Below are 23176 nucleotides of genomic sequence, written 5' to 3' on the forward strand. Positions count from 1 at the left end.
AAATTCTAACATGAAAGGGTGCAACATGCTTCACTGGGCCAGTAGAGTGCAATGTTGCCACATATTTTGCAGTTCCACATTTCACTGTATTCTTTACACTCAAGAAACAGGCCTGTATTTTACATTTATTATCATGAAAACATGCCTGTATTTTACATTTATTTATACAGTTGATAGAATTATGTATCAAATTCTATTTGACTAGGCTGGCAGCCTTTCCCCCCCAGGAACTCAAGCAAGTTTTTCAAGTTCCCCTTGAGAAACATCGCTTGTGAGTGTCAGGTCTATCTGGGTGCACCTTACCCCATTCCCTGTCTTGAGAGGCCATCTGCATTGGCATTGCTACTCCCACTGCAGTGCTGCACTGACATAACATATGCTTGCAACCCCAGACTCCATCTTAGCAACTTGGCATTTTGCTGACTGGCTCCATTTAACCATGTTAGAGGGTTGTGATCTGTCATCACAGTGAATTTTCTTCCATACAGATAAGGCTGATGTTTTTGTAGTGCCCACACTTTGGCTAGATATTCCTCTTCTACTGCTGCATAGCATTCCTCCCTGGGTTGAAGCCTACTACCGAGATAAACCACTGTGTGTTCTTCTCCCCCCTCTGAAGAAATCTGGCTAAGTACAGCCGCCACCCCATAGTCTGAAGCATCCACCTGCACAACAAAGTCTTTGCTGTAGTCTGGACTGGTTAACACAGGGGATCCTCCCAAAGCTTCCTTAAGCTTCTGAAACGCCTGCTCACATACTGGAATCCACACTACCTTATTTGGCATGTTCTTCCTTGTCAAGTCTGTAAGGGGAGCAGCTATGGTACTATAATTGGGAACAAACTTTCTGTAGTGCCCTGCTGTCCCCAAGAATGTCCTCACCTGCTTTTTGGTGACAGGTGCAGGCCATGCATGAATAGCTTCCACTTTGGCAGGTTCTGGCCTTATCTTACCACTCCCCACTCTATGACCTAGGCAGGAGACCGCTACCATACCCACCTGACATTTTCTCAGCTTAATGGTCAACCCTGCCCTCTGTGGTCTGCCCAGCACCCCCCTGACATGCTGAAGGTGCTCTTGCCAGGAATGGCTGTAGACAGCACAAGGGCAAACCCTCCTGCTCCTGCTAAGATATGATTTACCAGCCTCTGAAAAGACGCTGGGGCATTCTTCATCCCAAATGGCATCTTTGTGAACTCATACAAGCCAAAAGGAGTCTCAAAGGCTGACTTCTCTCTAGCACTGGGAGACAAGGGCACCTGCCAGTATCCCTTGGTACGATCAATGGTTGTAAGATACTTAGCCCCACCCAGCTGCTCTAGGGCCTCATCTGTCCTAGGAATGGGGTAAGCATCCGGCTCTGTGTGACTATTTAATTTCCTGTAATCCATACAGAACATGTTGCTGCCATCCATCTTTGGCACCAACACCACTGGTGAGGCCCAGGGACTGTTGGACTCTTGAATCACCCCTAGTTCCAACATGTCCTATACCTCTTCCCTCAGAGTCTGTTTGACTCTCTCAGGCACCCTATAAGGGGCCTGCCTTTGGGGTCCTGTATCCACCTGGTGCTGCACCAGGTGGGTGCTCCCTGGTTTCTCTGTGAACATGCCCCCAAACTCCTGCAACACTGCTCGGATTTCTCGAACCTGGGTAGGAGAGAGCTGCTGGGACATTGCTACCCCTTCCACCAAGGTGTCAGCCCGAGCCTCACTGAGGAGATCAGTCCCCAGATCTCCCTCAGACTCCTCCTGCAATCCACTGCAAATGCTCAGCACAAGGGCCTCCCTATCATGGTAAGGTTTCATCATGTTAACATTGTACAATTTATGCCCCTGCCATCTGCTTAACACTTCCATCATGTAGTTAACATCACTTACCTTTCTTACCATCTTGTAGGGTCCCTCCCAAGCTGTCTGCAACTTGTTGTGTTTGACAGGAATGAGAACCATTACCTGCTGCCCTACAGCATACTCTCTAGCTTTAGCATTCCTGTCATACCACACCTTTTTCTGTTGTTGGTCTTCTGCCAGGTTCTCCTGGGCCAGGCCCATGAGTTCCCAGAGCCTTGTCCTGAGGTTCAGGACATATGCCACAACAGACTCCTTGTGAGACTCACACTCACCTTCCCTCTCATCTCAAACTAAATCTAGAGATCCCCTCACCCTATGCCCATACAGCAACTCAAAGGGTGAAAAAACCTGTGGATTCTTGGGAAATCTCTGTAAGCAAACAACAGATGGGACAAATATTTGTCCCACTCACTCTTAAACTGATCTGCAAATGCCCGTAGCATGGACTTGATTGTAGAGTTTAACCTCTCAACAAGACCATTAGTCTGGGGATGGTAGGGGGTGGTCTTCATGTGCTTCACCCCACAGGACTTCCACAGACAAGCCAGCAGGTCTGACATAAAATTGGCACCTCTGTCAGACAGTATTTTCTTTGGGAAACCTACCCTGCTGAAAATCTCTAGCAAAGCATCTGCCACCTTCTCGGCCTCAATGGAGGACAAAGCCACTGCCTCAGGGTATCATGTAGCATAATCTACAATCACTAGGATATACTTTTTCCCTATGGTTCATAGGTTCATAGATTAGTACTAAGCTAACTGCCCTTGCGAGCCACATTAAGCCTAGCCAATTATCCCTTGAGAGACTCAAACCCTGCACCTTGCGTTAGTAAAGCAAACGCCTTAACCATTAGGCCACCCTCCCAACCCAAATGGAACTTGGGGTACTCAGAGGACAAAGCAAAAATGGACCAGCAAACAAGGCACATAGAATTAATGGAAAATACTTTAATAAAAGTATTAGGTTCTATTCAACAGACCGATTTCGGCATTTACTTTACAGAGCCTTCTTCAGTGTTTAAATTGAATACAAAAAAAGAACCTATTTATAATAAATTCATTGAATCATGTGATTCATTACAAATGTTCATTGAGACCAGGCTTAAAGAGCCCACCAAGTTTAATAATCCATTTTTTTCTCCATTGAATTCAATAAATCATGCCAGCCTAATTTATTGTTTCTGGATCTCAAAATTTTGTCAGTAATGATGAAACTGAAACATGCATTATGATAATTTAAAGAATGTTTGTATAAGGCATTCGTTTCCCTCTTATTCCTGAAATCACTGAGATGCTCAGATATGCATAGTTTCAATGGTCTTGAAGTCTGACCCACATAAAATGCAGAACAATTGCACTTGGCCAAGTAAATCACCCAATCAGAGGAACAATTAGCAAAGAATTTTATATTATACACCTCTGGGGTATTTTGGCTTGTAAAACTTTTGATTTTAAGTAGCTTCGTGCAATATGTGCAATGTCCGCAAGGAAAGCATCCAAGTAAAGGTTCTCCTGATAATGTAGTTTGTATGGTGTGACTGGTTTTGGTATCACAGTGTTTGAAATGATTAAAGAAAGCAGATAAGTTTTTGCCTTTACGAAAAGAAAATGAACATCTATCACCAAGGGTTTCCTGAAGTTTGGGTTCACATGTTAATATATTCCAATTATGTTGGACCATATTGATCAGTGTATTGGTGTTACGTCCATAAGTGGTGATGAATCTGGGAGGTTCGGATTTGGATTTATTGCTGGACTTATAATGTAATAAATCTTCATGTTTCATACTATCAACAATATGTTTGGTGTGTACAAGATGACCCATTTTGTATCCACGGTCGTGAAATCTGTGTACAAGATCATCCCTGAAACGTGTATATGTGTCTTGATCAGAACTGATGCATTTGATATGCATGAACTGAGATTTGGGAATGTTTTTGCAAATGTGTGGGGGATGGAAGCTGGAGGCATGGAGTAGTGAATTGTTTTCGGGGAATTTACAGTGAATTTCTGTAGACAGCATATGATCTGATGTACGGCAAACCAAAACATCTAAAAAAATTATTTTATTTTTATCACAGCTGACAGAAAATTCGATTCCCCATTTATTATCATTCAAATAAGTGATAAATTCTGAGAGATAATCACTATCGGACCTCCATACCAACCAGCAATCATCTAAGTACCTACGCTAGATGTCCATCTCATCAATATAAATATTGTGAGACCTGTCCTAAATGACCTGTTCTTCAAAATATGCCATGAACAGATCTGCATATATGGGTGCGAAAGAAGCACCCATGGCTGTCCCCTTCGTTTGCAAATAACATTTTCCCTTATAGAAAAAAACATTCTTAGTCAGTACATGTTCCGTCAAGCACACCAAAAGAGTGTTGAAACTTGGCCTATATAGTTCTGTCTTATTGAGCCAATATTCCAAAGCTTCCAAACCAGCCCAATGAGGAATGTTCGTGTATAATGATTTAACATCTAAGGTGCAAAGTAACCAGTCTGGCTCAAGTTGTGTGTCTGAAATGATTTGCAAAAATTCAGTAGTGTCCCTGATCCTGGATTGTACACATTGTAAAAGGGGCTGTAACTGTTTGGTTAGAAACAAAGATAATGGCTCGGTTAATGAATTTTTGTCAGAGACAATGGGTCTGCCTGGGGGGTTGTGAAGATCCTTATGAATTTTAGGTAAAAAGTATATGTATTGTGGGCAAGGATTAGTGATGGTGAGTTGAAACTGTGTATTTTTTGTAATAATCCCCTCTTCAACAGCTGACATCAGGAAAGAATCAATCTGTTTTTTAAAAATAGGTGTGGGATCCATAGATAATTCAGAATAGTAACGTGCATTAGATAATTGGCTAAATGCTTCATGATCATATTGTGAAATATCCTGAACAACAATTGAACCTCCTTTATCAGCACCAATAATAACCAACTCAAGATTGTTGGCTAAATTGGTGATGTTATCCATACATGTTTTGGACACATTGTTAGATAAGGGCGGAATGGATCTTGAATGAAAATGAAGTTCTTTTAACATAGCTTGTTGAAACATGGAAACGTGGTGATTCATAGGCAGCATAAAAGATGATCTGTGGTATTTAAATTCATCAGAGATCTTTAATGGTTGTTGATCCTGACAAATAGTTTTAAATTAAGAGTTCTGCAAAATGAAATAATGTCCTGCTCATAGGTCCTGCAGTACCCTGTTACATCTCTGGAAATTCCAGGCCAATAGAAGTTTTACATAATATGCCTCTTCATACGTTTTATGCCCATATGACCTGTAAAGGGAATATCATAGGCTATGGCTAGAAGCGCTAGATGGTAAGCTCTAGGCACTACCAACTGCTGTACTCTCTCTCCTTCTAGCCCTCCCTCAGGAGTCCACTCTCTGTACAGTAACCCTTTCTTCCAGTATACAAATTCCCCCTTTTCTTGAGAATCAGGTGCCTCCCTAGCTACCTGCCTCAGGCCTTGCAATGTAGGGTCTGAGAGCTGAGCCTGTCTCAACTCTCTCCTTGTAACCCTTCCCAGCTCCCCTTCCACAGGAAGTCTGGCATCCTCTGACAGCGGTGCCTCACTGTCAGCCTGGGTACTACTACTCACCTCTACCTTTGTAGTTACCCTTTCCAAGGGAGCATCAGTACTCACAAGCAGCTGCGGCTCGTATTCAGTCTCACTGCTACAGCGTAGCTCACTACCTGAAGTAACCATATCAGCAGTGCCGGCTGCAAGTATGCAGTCTGTCTGGGTCTCCCCCAGGCTACCAGACTTACATGCTTTTCTCCAAGCTTGACTGTATGTAACTGCACAAGCGCAGGGTACTGCACTATCAAAATCATTCCCTATCAGGACATCTGCAGGTATAACCTCAAACACACCTACTTGCTGGCTTCCTTTTCCACCCTCCCAGTCAAGGTGAACCCTAGCCAAAGGTATTTGGAATGGAATCCCTCCTAAAACCCTGACTGGAGTAGACTGCCCAGGCAAGTAGAGCTCCTCTGTAACCAGTGCAGGCTTTACAATGGTTATATCAGAGGCTGTGTCTCTATTAGCAATGGCCTCTTTGCCATTCACTACAATAGGATATAACCTCTGGTGGTAGTTTGGTACCCTTGTTGTCCCAAGACAACCTACTGTTGGCATTTTGTCTTTCCCACTTACTGACTCCCTCAGCTTTGGTTCCCCACCTTGACTCCATGGACATCTGTATGCCACATGGCCCCACTGGTTGCATTCAAAACATTTAACCCTAGCTCCTGGATGGGTACCTGGACTAGTGGCTTCCCCTGCTACTGGCGGATTCTGTTGGGACAGTCAGTGCTGCCCACCATGGGTTCCTTTAGTCCCATGAGCAGTACTGGGGAGGGTCCCTTTCCTGTGCAGGGCTGTCCTGTTTGCTAGGTATAGGTCTCCCTTCTTCTCCATCTCCACTGAAGTAGCACATAGTTTATCAGCTAACCAGATCCTCATGTCCTTAGGCAAAGTGCTAAGGACTTGTTCCCTTACCAAAAGGTCTGCCAGCCATTCAAAAGTGGTAACCTGACATCCACTCACCCAGCTATGAAAACAAGTGCTCAGTTCAACAACATATTCACATACATTTTCATCTGCCTTGCATCTATGCTCATGAAACCTTTTCCTATACATTTCAGGTGTTAGCTTAAAGCATTCTAATAAATGTCTTTTTACAGCAGTATAATCAAAACAGTCAGTGTCATGCATTTTTGCTAAAGAAGTTACAGCTTTACCATGGAGTAAGGGGGTCAGGAACCATACCTAGAGCCTTTGGTCGACCTCATACTGTTTACATACCCACTCAAACATGTGAATGAAGCTATCAAAATTATCCCCCTCTTTAAACTGTGGAAGGAATTTACTCACCTTTTGTGCTTCTAGGGTCCAGTTACTCCCTTCCCCATTACCTCCATGACTTTGGCAAAGAGTCAGCATTTCCCTCTCTTGCTTTCCCTGCCGTTCATTTTCCCCAGCTTGTAGACTCCTCATTTTCTTGGCTGCTTCTGGTTCCATACGCCTGGCCTCCAACTCAAGTCTCTTTAGCTCCAGCTGGATTTTTAAGTCCACTGCAGAAAGGTTAAATTGTCCATTCTCCGAGGATATTGTATCTCCACTGTCAGTCTGATTGTCCTCCAGGCTGCTGTTCTCTGATGCAGATGTAACCAAGGCTGCAATCAGGTCTGCTTTAGTCAGGTTTCCATGCACTAGTCCCCTAGCCTGGCACATCTCCACCAGCTGGCTCCTTGTCAGCTTTCCATACCCTTCCGCTGACATTCTGCCTGCTCACCCTGACTAACACTAAGCTAACAAAAGAAATAAAACAATTGTGATTTGAACTCTGAGTATACACTGCATGGCTGTTTTAGAGTACAAAACACTTTTAGAGATCACTGTACATAAGCTACAGGAATCCACTCTACCCACACCACTACAAGCCAATTAGTATGTGAAGTAGATCCCACCACTGCCAAACACTTGTGATGACTGTGCCCTGGCCCAGCAATCAAGGAGCCTCAATCCTCACCACTAACACCAGGGAGGTCGTCTCATAGAAGAGAAAAGGATAATTAATACAGTAAAGTACAATTTCCCTTAAGTGCACACAGGGATCACAGTCAGTCTGGGGCCGGTTGCTCCCTTGCTCACCAGGACCCCAGTAAGACTCCCCATTGGCACAGCTATAGGGTCCAGGTCTCAGCCTAACTGGGCAAGCTAAAACCTCCAGTACCCTCTCTGTCCAACCAGTGCTTCGTGTCCCTGCCAAGTAGCTGACACAACGCACACACACACACACACACACACACACACACACACACACACACACACACACACACACACACACACACACACACACACACTTTGAGCTAAGTATTTATACAACTTCACAGACACTCCCGGGAAAGGCTGACACAGATTCTCCAGCTGTGCCCCTTTACCCAGACTATATGGTAGTAATTACTGCCACCACCCAGTTAATAATATCAGCTACTAAAAGGCCCTTAAAAGGGTGTCCAGTTATTACTGTGCAATATTAATATCCAATGGTAGTATGACTAACAGTCAAGGCTTACTTTAGAGTGGCCTATTACAATAACGTCTATTAATATGCAATGTACTCTAGAGCTTATCTCTACACAAATCAGCCACAGGTAGAAGGTTTTAAAAATATTTAATAATAAATAATTAAAACACAAGACAAAACTACTACACCACAGAGATATCTAAGAGTTCAGAGATCACACAGAAACTTAAAATAATACAGTAGGACAGGTCTGCTTTAAAAAAAAAAAATAATTAATCTTTATTAGCTTTAACTATTCCTGCATGAAATCACAGTGCTACGACTTACATGTGAGCATAAGGCAGAGTGCTGATAAGTTGGATATCCAAAGTCAAAATGCTTTAAGTCTCTTGTGAGAAATAGTATTTAAACATTACTAACAAACATGTCTCTAAGACCATCCCAAATTACATCATTTTTGACACTTAGGTTTTCCCAGTATTCATATTGCATCATCTTAACACCTGGCCTGAGTTCTCAGGCCACAAACTGCATTATTTAGCAATCTAACACCTGTGCAGAAACTTACAACAATACAAGACATTTCACATGTATATGCTAGCAGAAACCAGAGCAATAACGCACCTTCCACATCTAAATTCTAGTCATAAACTTTAGCCTTAAAACAATGGGCATGAAATCCTCATCCAGCTGCCTTGGGGCCGAATTCTAACATGAAAGGGTACAACATGCTGGGCCAGTAGAGTGCAATGTTGTCACATATTTTGCAGTTCCACATTTCACAGTATTCTTTACACTCAAGAAACATGCCTGTATTTTACATTTATTATCAAGAAAACATGCCTGTATTTTACATTTATTTATACAGTTGATAGAATTATGTATCAAATTCTATTTGACTAGGCTGGCAGCCTTTGCCCATCTCTCCCCAATTGTCACAAGACCAATCAGTACTGTGTCTCTAGAGTCCATGCTCTCACATAGCTGCTAGTAGATCTGGTTTATATCCTCAGAAATGCCATGCAACTTAGCAGTCAATTCTATACTAAACTAGACTGCAGAAAGTTGTTCCTTGATGATAGTCTAGAACATCTGTTGATTAATTTCAAGTGCTATCTGCAAGTCAGCAAGTAAGGGGCCAAGTGTGACATGTGATGGCATCAGCTATCCCTGCAAGGTTGTGAAATGGTGAAGTATATTTACATCATCAGCAGTACACATATCTGCTTCTACAGCCATGGGGGAGCATCACTGACACTCACAGTTATGAGGGTCCCTCCTCCACTAGGGAAGGTGAGTGCTCACACTTGTGCAACCTCATGTTCATCTATGGATGATGCCACACCTCCATCCTGTACTGTGGCTAGATGTCTATCCAGTATGGAGGCAGAATGTGTCATAGTATTACCAAACTGCCTGATGAATACACATCAAAAGATGCACCAGAATGAGCATGAGGGCCTGTGCTAAAATTGTAACCCTGTGACATTTCTGTAACAAAACCTAGGCAACATATGCTGTGGTCAGTTTATACTATATATGTGTAGTGCTGCATTACAAAAATTTGCGATCTGTGGTTGGTTGGGAGGATGGCCTAATGGTTAAGGTGTTTGCCTTACAAACACAAGGTGCAGGGTTTGAGTCTCACAAGGGATAATTGGCTGGGCTTACAATGGCTTGCAAGGGCACTTAGCCTAGTGCTAATCTATGAATGGTACTGACTTGGTTCACTTTCAACTGAGACTGGTAGAGGGGTGCCTATCCTGATATCAGCATCCATTCTTCCAGGGATGACTCTAGCTCTATTGTCCCTTGTAGACACACCAAAATCTTTTTAGACTCTGTTAGCCTGCTGCTTCTAGGTAAGCACCCTGTACATCTGTAGCATAACTCTCTGCCACTTAGCATCATGCCTTCGCTTTGGCACAGAGTAACTTATTTTGAACCTGTTTCATTCTGTTTATACATACAGAGAGCTAGTAGTTACATTTTCCTGGAGTCTTGAAATGTGCTTTTATTTCTGATCAAAAAATGGGGTAAGAGGAATGATCTTTAACAAAAAATGGAGAGATTCCCACAGTTTGGGACCAAGGACTGAGAAAGCATTGTTTGTGGAGTGAGGAGTTTGTAGGAAAGGACGTGAGTGGTTAAGATTTCTACGGTTATATATTGGTGTATCTTTAAATAGTCTGGAGACTAGTGGGGGGAAGATCACATCTTTGATATATTTAAATAGTTTAGAGGTGAGGAAAATGCACATTGTTCCATAGATAGCCAGTATGCTTTTTTAGTGGTTTTGCAGTGGTGTCCATCTCTTGAAGAGAGAGAGAGAGAGAGAGAGAGAGAGAGAGAGAGAGAGAGAGATGAATATGCATATGTCGTTTCAGATGGACTGAAATGTGGATGCATTTCTTTTAAAGTCTGCAGCAATTAGAGGCAGAAAATATTCTGACTGAGCCAGGATGACACCTTTTACATGTGACATTTCTACACGGTCTAGCTAGACAAGTGGAAAAAGCCTATAAGCCCAGAATAGAAGAGAGTTGAATTTTTAGTGTGTGTGTGTGTGTGTGTGTGTGTGTGTGTGTGTGTGTGTGTGTGTGTGTGTGTGTGTGTGTGTGCGCATGCATGTGTGCATGTGCACATGTGTGTGTGTGTGTGTGTGTGTGTGTAGTCCAGGTGGATTTGGAAATTTTAGGAAGGAGTCCAACTAAATCCCTAAGTATTTTTCAATAGTGTTAAGATGATTGAGGATTTTTAGACATCTGGAGATAGATGTATGCTTTTGCCTAGTGCCAAAAAGCATTGTTTTTATTTTAGAGGAGTTTGGAGTAGAATACAACCATGTCATTAGCATAAGTCAGGAGAAAAAGATGGTATTAGTCAAAAGGAAGTTTGCTGATGAAGACAGAAAAGAGAATAGTTGCCAGAATAGATCCTTGAGGGACGTCTTTTTGCAGAGGGACTTTTGCACAGGTTGATGAGCTGAAATTCACTTAGAGGTGGTGCTCAGAGGTGGGGTTTTTGAACCAGGGCAGTGTGGCATCACTAATGTCTCTCTCAGTGAGATGTTCTACAAGAATTGAGTGCTCAACAAGATCAAAGGCTCTGTTAAGGTAAAAAAATGGCTCCAGTAATTAAGCCTTTGTCCATTCCAAGAAGAATGCTGCACAGTAAATGTACAGATAGCTGTATATGTAATGCGACCAGACCAAAAGCCATGTTGTTTTTGAGAGAGAAGGTGGAATTATTTAGATGTATTGAGTGAGTGGCAAGTAAAGTAATTTTTCCAGAATCTGTCCTGGGGTAGGCAGAATAGAAGTGGGTTGAAAAACTGATGGATTGGAAGGTGACAGGTTTCTCAGGGAGATTTTTTACTATGGCATTTTTTTCCAGATAATAGTCATAATATTGTGTTATGCACAGGTTGTAGATGTGTTTCAGTGGGGTTATGATGCCATTCCTATAGTAATAAATAAACTATGGGTAAAGGTTGTCTGTACTGGAGGCTATCAAGTTCAATCTGTTCAAGCAGAGGGCAGATGTCCTTGGATGTGATAGTTCTGAAGTAGAATGTAGGGATGTATAAACTAGAGGTAGAAGTATCAGATGCAATTTGGAATTGGATGGAAAAGGGATGGAAAGTTTGTTAAAATGAGAAGGGAAATCAGAGGCAGAAAGTTGACAGGCTGTGGAAATCATGGAAGGAAGATAATTCCATCCTTTATGACAGTTGGTCTCTTTCCAGAAGTTTTTGTGTGATTTTATTAATGAGGCTTGGTATTATTTTATTGAGTGACTTTTATGATGGTGCATAGCTTACTTGACAAGGTTGTGTAGCTGGGTGTAGCTCTGCCTGTTTTAGCAGAAGGGAGTGCTTTCCAAAAATACCATTCCTTGTCTCTAAATTGTAGAATACTTTTAAGCTCATAGGATAACTAGTTGTTAGTTTTAGGTTTTTATAGTATTTGGATTACTAGGAAACAGAAGTTTTGCAGGTCAGTCAGTTCTGCAGCAGTGTTAGGGTCAGATGAGTTCAGACATAGTCACCAGTCCATTAAGGAGAGGGTGGATTTAAGTTTGCTAATGTTATTCTATTATTTATTACAGAAAGATATGCGCTTTGTAGGCATGCTTACATACGGATGATGGATATTAAAAATTAAAGATCAGTGGTCACTAAAAGTTGATGGATGGATGGCGATGATTGAGATAAGAGGTTTGTTAGTTAATATGGTATCTAGCAGGGAGTGGCAAGACATGGTTAGATCAGGTAGGTTGCGATATGAGCTGAGTGGGGTTCCATTTAAATCAGTGAATGCTTAAAATAGCGAACACTGATTTATCGACCCATTTAGAACAAAACCTTAAAATCCCAAAGACACGGAACAGGAATTTTTTTCCCAGGGAAAAAAATCACTGGGCCTTTTTCAGGACTTTGCCATTTCCTCCACTGTGGTGCAATTTCAGAGTTGGTATATTTAAGTTGGGGGTGTGTGGGGGCACAGGCCCCCACATTGGAGGGTGCGAGGGGCAAAGCCCCCCACTTTATTTTGTGTTTTGAACTTTTTTTTTTTTTTTTGGTGGAACAGTGATTTTTTTCCCTGGGAAAAAAATCGCTGTTCTGTGTCTTTCAGATTTTCAGGTTTCATTCTTAATGGGTCAATAAATCAGCATTTGCTATTTTAAGCATTCGCTGATTTAACATAGACCCAGCTGGGTGAAGTTGAATCATATCAGAAAGGCATTCAGGTCATTGAAAATGTGACTGAGCAGATTGACATTAACATCTCCAAGTATTATGAGATTTTGAGTATTTGTGGAGGAAATTATTTTTTAGTGGGTTATTTCATAGGTTCATAGGTTCAAAGGAGATTACTAGGCTTAAGAGCCCTTACAAGCCTAGCCAGTATAACCCAATTTTACCCAATATGTGGCCCCTAGGGTCAAGAGAATGGCATGGATTTTTGCCTATGCCTTCAGTGCCTTAGAGATTGCCCTTGTCTATAAGGGACACAGGCACTACCCCAGGTGTGAATTTGTGATTCCTCATCCATTGATCAAAATCGCATTTGAAGAGGGGCACAGAAGACCTCTGCGTAATGTGAATATGAAGCCTATTCCAAAGAACTAACAATCTCTGAAAGACAAATATCTGTGTCTCTAGCATGTTTTGTTTGAGCCACTGACTGATTAAGTTTAGATCCCTAGATCGGGTGACCCTTGTGCTGTTTGACGTGCAGATGTGTAGCAGCTCCATCAAGGCTGGTTTGCGAGTGCCTTGTAGGTCAGGCATATATCACCCCTTAATAGTCAGTAGAAGACAGTGTAATGGGATAGGGCTTTTATTCTATCTGCATAGGACATGTTGTTTGCACCCTGTATTTACTTTGTGAGGAACATCTGATGTTGCTCCAGCTACTTGTAAGTGCCTAGTCAAGTGCCTGCCAAATGGAGCATTGTACTTGATTATTGGTGTAATGATGGCTGAGTACAGTGGAACTATAATTTCCTTGAATCTAAATGACATACATTTACTTGTAAGTTATGCCACATAGAAGGACTTCCTCACTACTTTGGACACATGGCAGTCTAAGTTTAGGCTACTATCTATCTGTGTATCTAGATCTCTCACCTTTGAGTCTACTATTAGGGGTGTGCTATTGATGTTGTAATTTGCAAGGTACCTGAATTCCCAAAGGTTCATAGGTTGGTACTAGGCTATCAGCCCTAGGGCCTATACAAGCCTAGCCATAACAATTCCCTGGCTATTTCTTCCCACACTATTTACTTCCCTGGACCCCTGTCTAGCAGGGCAACTGACGTGATCCCCGGGGTGAATTTCCTTTCTCCCATCCAATCGTCAAGGTTCCTTTTGAAGAGGGCCAAAGAGACGCTCTGTTTGACATGTATGAGCAATCTATTCCAGAGTCTGGGGAGTCTCTGGGTCAGGAACCTATCCCTCCAGCATGTTTTGTTTATTGTGATGACAGGGTTTAGATCCCTGGAGCGTGTGGCTCTGAGGGATTGGGATTTCTTTAAGTGTAACATGTACAACAGCTGTGGGTTTGACATGGCCTTGTATGTTAAGCAGAGATCGCCTCTGAGTAGACGATATGCAACAGAGAATAGCTGGAGTTTTTTTAGATGGTCAGCATAGGGCATCTGCTTTAGGCCTGTGATTCTTTTAGTGAGGTATTTCTGCAGCCTTTCCAGTTGTTGCAGATGTCTTGAGAGGTACATACCAAACGGGGCATTGTATTCTATAATGGGTCTAATGAGGGATGAGTACAGTGGGACAATGACCTCCTTTTTTCTGGATGAAAAGCCATTAGTGATGAGGTGTGCCACATAGAATGATTTCCTGACTGTTGTGGTGATGTGGTTATCAAAGGTGAGACCACTGTCTACCTGTGTCCCTAAGTCCCAAAGGGTATGATAATGCATGTTTTTGCATTTAGTTTTAGGCCATGGTTCTGGCACCATTTATTTGTCTGATCTAGACCCTCCTGAAGGATATCTATATCACTGGTGGATATAATGATTGCTCCTAGCTTACAGTCATCAGCAAACTTTGTCATCCAGAGGCCATCCACATTATCCTTGACTTCAGAGAAGTATATTCCAAACAGGAGTGGTCTCAGCACTGATCCCTGTGGCACACCACTAGTAACTGACCTCTTGCTAGATCCGGATTCACCCACTTTAATCACATGCCTTGTCCATGAGCCAATTGGCTATCCATCTGGTGATGTACGGTTTATGCCCAGTTTTGTGAGTTTATTTATAATACCTAAGTGAGGAATTGTGTAAAATGTCTTAGCCAGGTCATGGCCTTAGTGACGTTCTCAAAGAAATCCACCAGATTCAGTAGGCATGACTTGCCTTTGACAAAGCCAAATGTGGTTGGGTCCAGTGTTTGGAGGTTTCCTGTGTCATTATCTATTAGGTCCATGAGTAGTCTTTCCATGGCCTTACATACAAGGCTAGGCAAACTAATAAGTCTGTAATAACCCAGGTCAGTAAATGGTCCCCCTTTCTGGACAGGGATGATTGGCTTTGTCCAGATAGAGTGGAGGACAGCAACAGTCAGGACGTTGTGGTTAAACAGAGATCTTAATGAGCCTAATAAGTCCTGATCTGAGCTGATTAAGAGGCAACCTGGTATGTTGTCAGGCCCAGTGAAGCCATGTTTTATCTTTAAAGAGCACATGGGCAACCTGTTCTTGGGTGATGGAGTGGTGAAGAGTATTTCCTGGGGAAGACCTGGGAGTAATGAGGAGATGAAATTTGAGCTTAATTTGTCAGCCAACAGACTTCTGTATCTTCCAACTGAGTTTAAGTGATGCCATCTTTAACTAATTCTGGACATTATTGGGTGTGGCCTTTAAGATTGTGGATATAACAGAAAAATGTTTTATAATTATCCATAACTTTGGAGGCTATTTTTACCTCAAAGTCTGCTTTCAGAGACTTGACTAGTTCCCTGATTCACTTGTTTAGACTAATGAGGGACTTTTTGTACACATTCTCTCTTACTTCTTGACAGGATTTTCTTTCTTTTGTTGTACAAACTGTTAATACTATGGGTTAACTGTATTGACTTGTTTTTCCAGTTTGACCTGGGTTTATTTCAGTCTGGTACTGCCATTTCTATTCAGTTGTTTATATGGTAATACAGGGCTTTTGGGTATGCCTATGCATAGGTTTCTGTGTTTGCAGGATTTCGGGGAGCTTGGAAACTAGCTATGCTATCCCTTAATAGGGGGTATTTACCTTAGAGAAGTTCTTAAAGTTTTGGGGGTAAGGTGGGGCGACTAATTTTACCTTTATTTCAAAGGAGACTACTTTGTGATCTCATCTTACCAGTGAGGACATCATGCAAATGGGGGTGCAATATTTGTGAGCACCAGATCTAGGATATCACTTCCCCTAATTGGAGTGCAGACTAGCTGCTGCATGGCATTTGAATATACAAAGTTCAGAAATCTTTGGGCTTACATGTTAGTGGTTGTGTATACCTCCAAATTAATGGAGGGGTAGTTAAAATCACCCATGAGTATGGTATTGGGCTTGATGGTAAGTGATTCTAGTAACTTCAGATATGACATATGGGTTCTCCGGTTCATGGTGTGGAACCTGTAGCTAGCAAGAATATGGTTATGGATTTTTCCCAGGGTTAATTGGGCATGGAGTAGCTGAAGCATGTCATATTGTTTGACCAGCCTTGAGGCATGCTTATCCTTTATATAGATAGGCACACCTTCCCCTTTTTCTCTTTCATGTTCAGTGTGTGGTCAGAATGTATATAAGGCATTATAGCATTGCACTACCAGAGTGCTTTCTGTGGCTTTGAACCATATTTCAGTATGTTTCAGTAAATACATAAATGTCAGCATTCTCCAGGGTGAAGAGAACTTCCAAGGAGTACAGTTTCTTGCTGAGACTCCAAGCACTGAGCAGTAACACCTTTAGCTTTAGGTGTTTTTATAATTAAATTTAAACTTCTGGTGATTGCATGTATACAAGGCACCAGTAATCACTGCTGCAAAAAGAGTAGCTTCTTGCAAATGTGAGGCTTATATACGATCAGAAACATTTAAGTTTTACTCTAACTATACCATAATGCTAATCCGGTAAGCACACAATGAGCTTTCCATCAGCAGTTCCCAGCTGAGATAGGTGAAATCAGCCCTCTCCTGCCACAAGAGTGCAGACTTTGACCATCTTAATATAAAATCACTGGTTTGGAGCCCAGGTGTTCAGGAACCTCAAACAGATGCCATTACTAAATAAGAAACACTAGATACAATGTTTTTCAGTGCAGAATCGCAGCTCTTACAACAGTTTCAGAATGCAACTTTAAACTTTAAAGAAATACAAACAACAATAAATAGCCCAGTAAATTTTCATATTATAATGAAAATAATCACTGTTTCCAGATGTTTCCATCTGTACAGGGGACTGACACAGCAAGCAGCTCTGTGCAAATGTGATGACTTTATATTGGCACTGGAAATACAGAAAACTCCCTACTGAGCTCTCTAGCCAATAAAATGACTACACTTACAGCCCTTTTGTGTGTTTCTCAACCTCAGACAGGCCAGGTAAATACCTACTGCCATTAGATGAATAACCCAGGCTTCCTAAAGTAAAAGCACATTAAAAGAGTGTCCAGAGTGAAATGCTACCAGAAACAAATGTAAACTTAAGGAATGGCAATAAGTAATTTAAGATAACAGCAGTGTACTTTAAACAGCGTATAAACGTGTGATTATTCAATAAAAGTACTTTGACTTGAAGAAATGAACAAAGAGGCACTCAGTTGTGCAGAATTTATAAAGGCACTAAAAACAAGGTAAGCTGATTAATAAGACCACCAGCCAAGAAAATAACTACATTCAGGAATCTCTAGTGTGTTTCCCCAACCTGTACAGATCAGGCTACCACCCATTGCCACTAGATGGAAAATCCATTGTCTTCTTCATGTAAAAAACACAACAAATAGCTTGCTAGAGTATAAAAATACACTACTTTATCCAACAGCTAGCTAGATAATGAATTCAGAGCAAGTAAATCAGTAGACCAGACAATGACATGCAAATAAGAGGCAAATAAATAATTCAAGAAATAAACAGCATTGTAGAAAGAGAGGAGCTTATAAAGCTCAGTTTACAGTAAGGGTGGGCAGCTTAAAATCACCAAGTTTAAAAAACAATTCAAGGAATGGGATAGTAGGTGGGAAGATAGCCAGCAGGGAGTCACCAGCAGTGCTTGCAGTTTTTGCAAGCCTTGAGTCTTATCAGAAAAGACAAAGACAAATATATTCTGTCTATTTAAGTATGACTTAAGAAAAAAAATAACCAATGAAAAGCAAGTGAAATGTGCATCCTAGGTAATTCAGGTGTCTACCACAAAGAACAAAAACACCAGGCTAAACAGATTTCTTAAAACAGCGGAGTGAGGGTGGTGGTGGTAGATATGTTACAGTGAGATGTAGTAGTGCAGTGTTCTTGGGGAAGGAATGGATACAAGTAGCCAGTTTGAATAATTATTTATGTTGGTGTTTCCTTCAGCAAGTAGCTGGATGTTTCAGTTTGACTTGAACAGAAGGAGGTTCCACTGCCTTGTCTTGTCCCTGCCTGGTCTGGGATCAAAAAGTAGTTTTAACCAGGGAAAAATTATAAGATTGTTAGCCTTAACCCATGTTTGATCTGGGGAATGGCAGAAGACATTTTGCAGAAGACTTTTCTGAAATAATTTCAGTCTATCATGAACATATGCCTCACTGTACAGTGTATGTTTCTTTAAATGAATAAGGGATGCACAGTTTTTGACAGAGTGACTACCAGTTTGAGAAGGATTCTAAACTCTAAGGGAACTAAAGAAAGACACAAGAATATACACATTATATGTATGTGTACACACACACACACACACACACATACACACATATATATATATATATATATATATATATATATATGCATAAAAATTGGGTAGATTATAATGATGTATAATGTTTGAAACTGAGAGTGAGTCAGTATGGTTTGTGATGTAAAATGCTTGCAACTAGGATTGTGTAGGTGTGGTTTGTTTTCATTTATATAAATGTATGATTACCTATATAGTAAGTGATGGTTTAATAAAGATGTTTCTTTTCCTTAAAAAAAGCAGGAATTTAATAATTTATGTAATGTTGCTTAGGTTATATGATATTTAGCAATATATGTGAAGTATAATGTTTGTTATGTTAATATACTTTGATTACTTTTATATGAATGTAAATTTGCCTATGTCACAAGTGATAATTCAATAAAGGTGTTTGAAGAAAAAAAGACACAGAGTCAGAATCCTCTGACGTTATCTCACTTAAATTTATTAACCTTGCATGTGCGATGGTAGCAGACTAAATGTCTTTCTGCTACCTCTATATAAACGTGTGAAGTCTATCAAAATAACAGTAGCCCCACTGCTATATTTAACATATTGATTAAGATATTTAAATTAAAGGGGGTTAGGATTGGCATAATGGTTAACATGGTTACCTCACAGATGTAAGATACAGAGTTTAATTCTCACCTGCAGGGAAAATGGCTAGGGTTAAAATGGCTCACAAGGGCAGCTAATTTTTCAAGTCTAGAAATGTACACAAAGTAGAGTCAGGAAGGGATATACTGTCATTAAGGCCCTCTTGTGTGTTTATGAAGTATAAATCAACAGAACAATGCTTCCTCACACCTAAACCCTGCAAAATAATGCACACTAACAAGGACTACATCTATCAAATGTAAATTCTGCACAGACTGCTCACTGAAATTGCCATTCACAAAACAGATCTGGTACAACTGGCTGCAGTGAGGCCACATGATATATATATATATATATATATATATATATATATATATATATATATAGATAGATAGATATATATATATTAGATAGATATACATTAATACAGACTTTGTATCTGCCTTGTTTATTGAATTATCCAAGGCTTTGAATTCTGTCATCCATTTGTGTTGCATAACTGGGAGTGCTTTACTAGATATAAACATTGATATACTCATCTAGTTCAATGGCTATTCAATCAACAAAATAATTTAAAGCAAAACTCTTTACAAGCAAACATACTATAAGGATACCTTCTTGAACCCTCACTGGTCAGTAGATATGTTAACAGTTTACCATTGCAATGTCCCAGTATTACAGTTGATCAATATCCTGGAGACACTGCTTTTTTCCAAAACTGGAACTATAGATTAAACATTCATTTTAATAAGTGCCAACAAAAACAAATATATTTACATTGTTTTCTGCAGTTATTGCATCACCTGGGTAACCTACCTTGTTATTACTGCTGTTAGTAGAACTATGACTGAATATGTAAGCTATATCAAACAGCTAGGTGATGTACAACTCCTTATCATTTGACTAAAACATTGATCATACTATAAAAATGCACAAATGGTTCCTGGGGCACCTGTAGAGAGCTAAGAAACTCTTTGTTTCCATTTGATAACTGAGTAAACTCTTTTCAGCCATGACTTGGACTTCTTATGCGTAATTCAAATTGCAAACCTGCCACAACAATCTTATTTTTATAACTTTTTAATGGAAGCCTGCTGCTAACAGGTATATCATCTTAAAACCCAGCCAAAAAAATGAAGTTTTATGTGCTAGACTTCCTTACTGTGCTCCAGCTAGGGTTCATCACTGCAACTTTCTTAAAGGCCTTAATGAGATAACATTTAAATGTAACCTTAATTCACCCTGACTGCACTTTCTTGTTGCATTCTTCATCTTATAAAGACAGCTGTGCACAAATTTCCCTTAAATAGTATTTTCCAGCACTTTACATGTATTACTCTGGTGTGCAAGTGTTAAATAAACAAGAAGTAGTAGCCAATATAGAGATCCCCTCTTCTATAGTAATACAGGTGGTACTGAATAAATTACAGTATAAAATTAGAAGCAGTAACACAATGTTAGTATCCAAGAGAAATTTACCATTGTACTATACCTCCAATGAGAATTGTTTCTACAACAATTGTTTTTCCTCGCTGTACAGTATCTCCAACAGTGATCCTTTATACAAAAATGCAAGGAATAAATAAAGTAATTTAACAGAGGCAGCTAAATTAATTTTTTATCAGAACCTAGCCATAAGATAACTATTCACAATCACCTGTCTACCTTCACTCTTCATAGGTTCATAGATAAGTACAGTACTAGCTGCCCATGTGAGCCATTTTAAGGCTAGCCATTTTGCCCAAAGGTGAGAATTAAACTCTGTATTTTACATCTGAGGTAAACATCTTAAACATTATGCCAATCCTGACCTCCCCTTTATTTTTGCTTCTTAAGTATCTTAATCTTCTTCATCAACCTTTTTTTTTCCCATTTTCTACATGGGGTCAGGGTGTCGTGTCAACTATCTCCATCTTTCTCTGTTCAATGCCACTCTCCTGCCTTCTTCGACACTCATGCCTTACTGTCACAGGTCTTCTCTCACACAATCCATCCACCTCTTCGCTGGACATTCTTGTTTCCTTTTGCCTTCCTCGTGTCTGTTCAAAATCTTCTTCACCTGATTGTGTTCTGCTTTTCTGTCCATGTACCTGAGCCACAGTAATCTGTTCTCTTTGAGACCTTTTCTGCAATTGGAGCTACTTTGGCTTCTGCTTTTATCTCCACATTTCTTCATATTTCTCACAGTGTGCATCTTATCACCCATCTCAGGCACTTCATCTCCATTGCCTCTAGCATCCTCAGCTACTTTGCTTTTACTGTCAATGTTTCCATACTATATCATACAGTAGTACTGGTCACACCACTATTTTGTACACCTTACTTTTCAGCTTCTTTGACATTCTTCTATCATATACTATACCTGACACTCGGTGCCAATTGGCTACAGTCCCTCTGAGTTTAGCTTTGACATCCTCATTCAGACTTCCCTTTTCCTCAGCCACTGATTTTTAAGTATCTTACCTTGGAATATTCATCTTTTATTCACAATTCCCAATTTGCTTCCACTTTTGCTTTCTAAGTACCTCTTCCTTTGAACATTCATCTTTTATATTCATTATATCCCTAATCATCTGGATTGTCTTCATTCATACTTCCTTCCCTAACTGTAGATATTGCACATACTACCACAGAGGAAGGAGGGGAGGGGGTAGCAGAAAACTATGGCATGAATTCATATAGCTATATCAGTGACAGTTTAACCAGGGGTGGTGCAGGTGCAGAGTCATTTGTATATCAGGTGTTGCTTCAGTTGGCATTTAAAGTCTTTCAGGTTGCAGACTGTTAAGTTGAGTGGGATGGTAGTCCAGCTATTAGCAATGCACAATATCCTGCATTAGTGTTAGGTTTAGTCACAGAGAGCCAATGATTTGTCAGTACAGCGTAGAGTTCTCTTAGTCTTATAAGGTTGAATGATGAAGTGAAGAGATGGAAATTTTTCAGGGTTGTGCAATATTTTGAAGGTTGCAATTAATTGTGAGTACAACAGAGAATTATCTAATTTGAGCCAATTTAGTTGTTTCAGAAAGTGGCAGTTATGTATATTGTTGATTGGTTGTGAATTTGGATACTTTTTTGCAGCATTTGCAGCATTGCTCTAGTTTGGCTGATAGAGAGAAGATGAGATTGGTTAGGATAGGAGAGGCACATTATTGAGTGGGGAATAGAAAAGAAGTGACTTTTGGTGTGTCTTCTTTATGGTTTCCTGAAGGTGGAGATCAAATTTCAGGTGGTCATTTATAATCACACTTAGCAGTTTGGTGTGGGATACCAGTTCTATATTGGTCTTGCTGGATAACAGTATCTTATTGATAGTTTTTTTGGGAGGAGACAGAGTTGTTGGTGAACAGTACTAATTTAGTTTTTTTCTTGGATAAAAGGGGAGTTGTGAGTTGTTGAGCCAAGCTGCTGTGGAGAAGGAATATAAGAAAGAAACAGGAGAAATGTACATACCCATTTCACTGCTTGGTTCCTATTAGTGAGGTAACTAAGAAATCAGTTAAGTGAGGAGGGTGATAGTCCATAGGAAGAGAGTTCATTTAGGAAAATTTGATGACTGACTGTGTCAAAGGCCTTGGATACATTCAGAAGTAAGGCTAAGGTTATAAAGCCCAAATTTCTGTTGTGATTTATTATAGGTTCATAGGTTGGTACTAGGCTATCGGCCCTAGGGCCTATACAAGCCTAGCCATAACAATTCCCTGGCTATTTCTTCCCACAGTATTTACTTCCCTGGACCCCTGTCTAGCAGGGCGACTGACGTGATCCCCGGGGTGAATTTCCTATCTTCCCTCCAATTGTCAAGGTTCCTTTTGAAGAGGGCCAAAGAGACGCTCTGCTTGACATGTGTGGGCAGTGTATTCCAGAGTCTGGGGAGTCTCTGGGTCAGGAACCTATCCCTCCAGCATGTTTTGTTCATTGTAATGACCAGGTTTAGATTCCTGGAGCATGTGGCTCTGAGGGATTGGGATTTATTTAAGTGTAGCATGTCAAACAGCTCTGGGTTTGACATGACCTTGTATGTTAAGCAGAGATCGCCTCTGAGTAGACGATATGCGACAGAGAATAACTGGAGTTTTTTTAGACAGTCAGCATAGGGCATCTGCTTTAGGCCTGTGATTCTTTTAGTGAGGTATTTCTGTGGCCTTTCCAGTTGTTGCAGATGTCTTGTCTTGAGAGTACATACCAAACAGGGCATTGTATTCTATAATGGGTCTAATGAGGTATGAGTACAGTAGG

The sequence above is a fragment of the Protopterus annectens genome, chromosome 9.part0 (genome assembly GCF_019279795.1).
Source record: "Protopterus annectens isolate FY-2018-M chromosome 9.part0, PAN1.0, whole genome shotgun sequence".
NCBI lineage: Eukaryota > Metazoa > Chordata > Ceratodontiformes > Protopteridae > Protopterus > Protopterus annectens.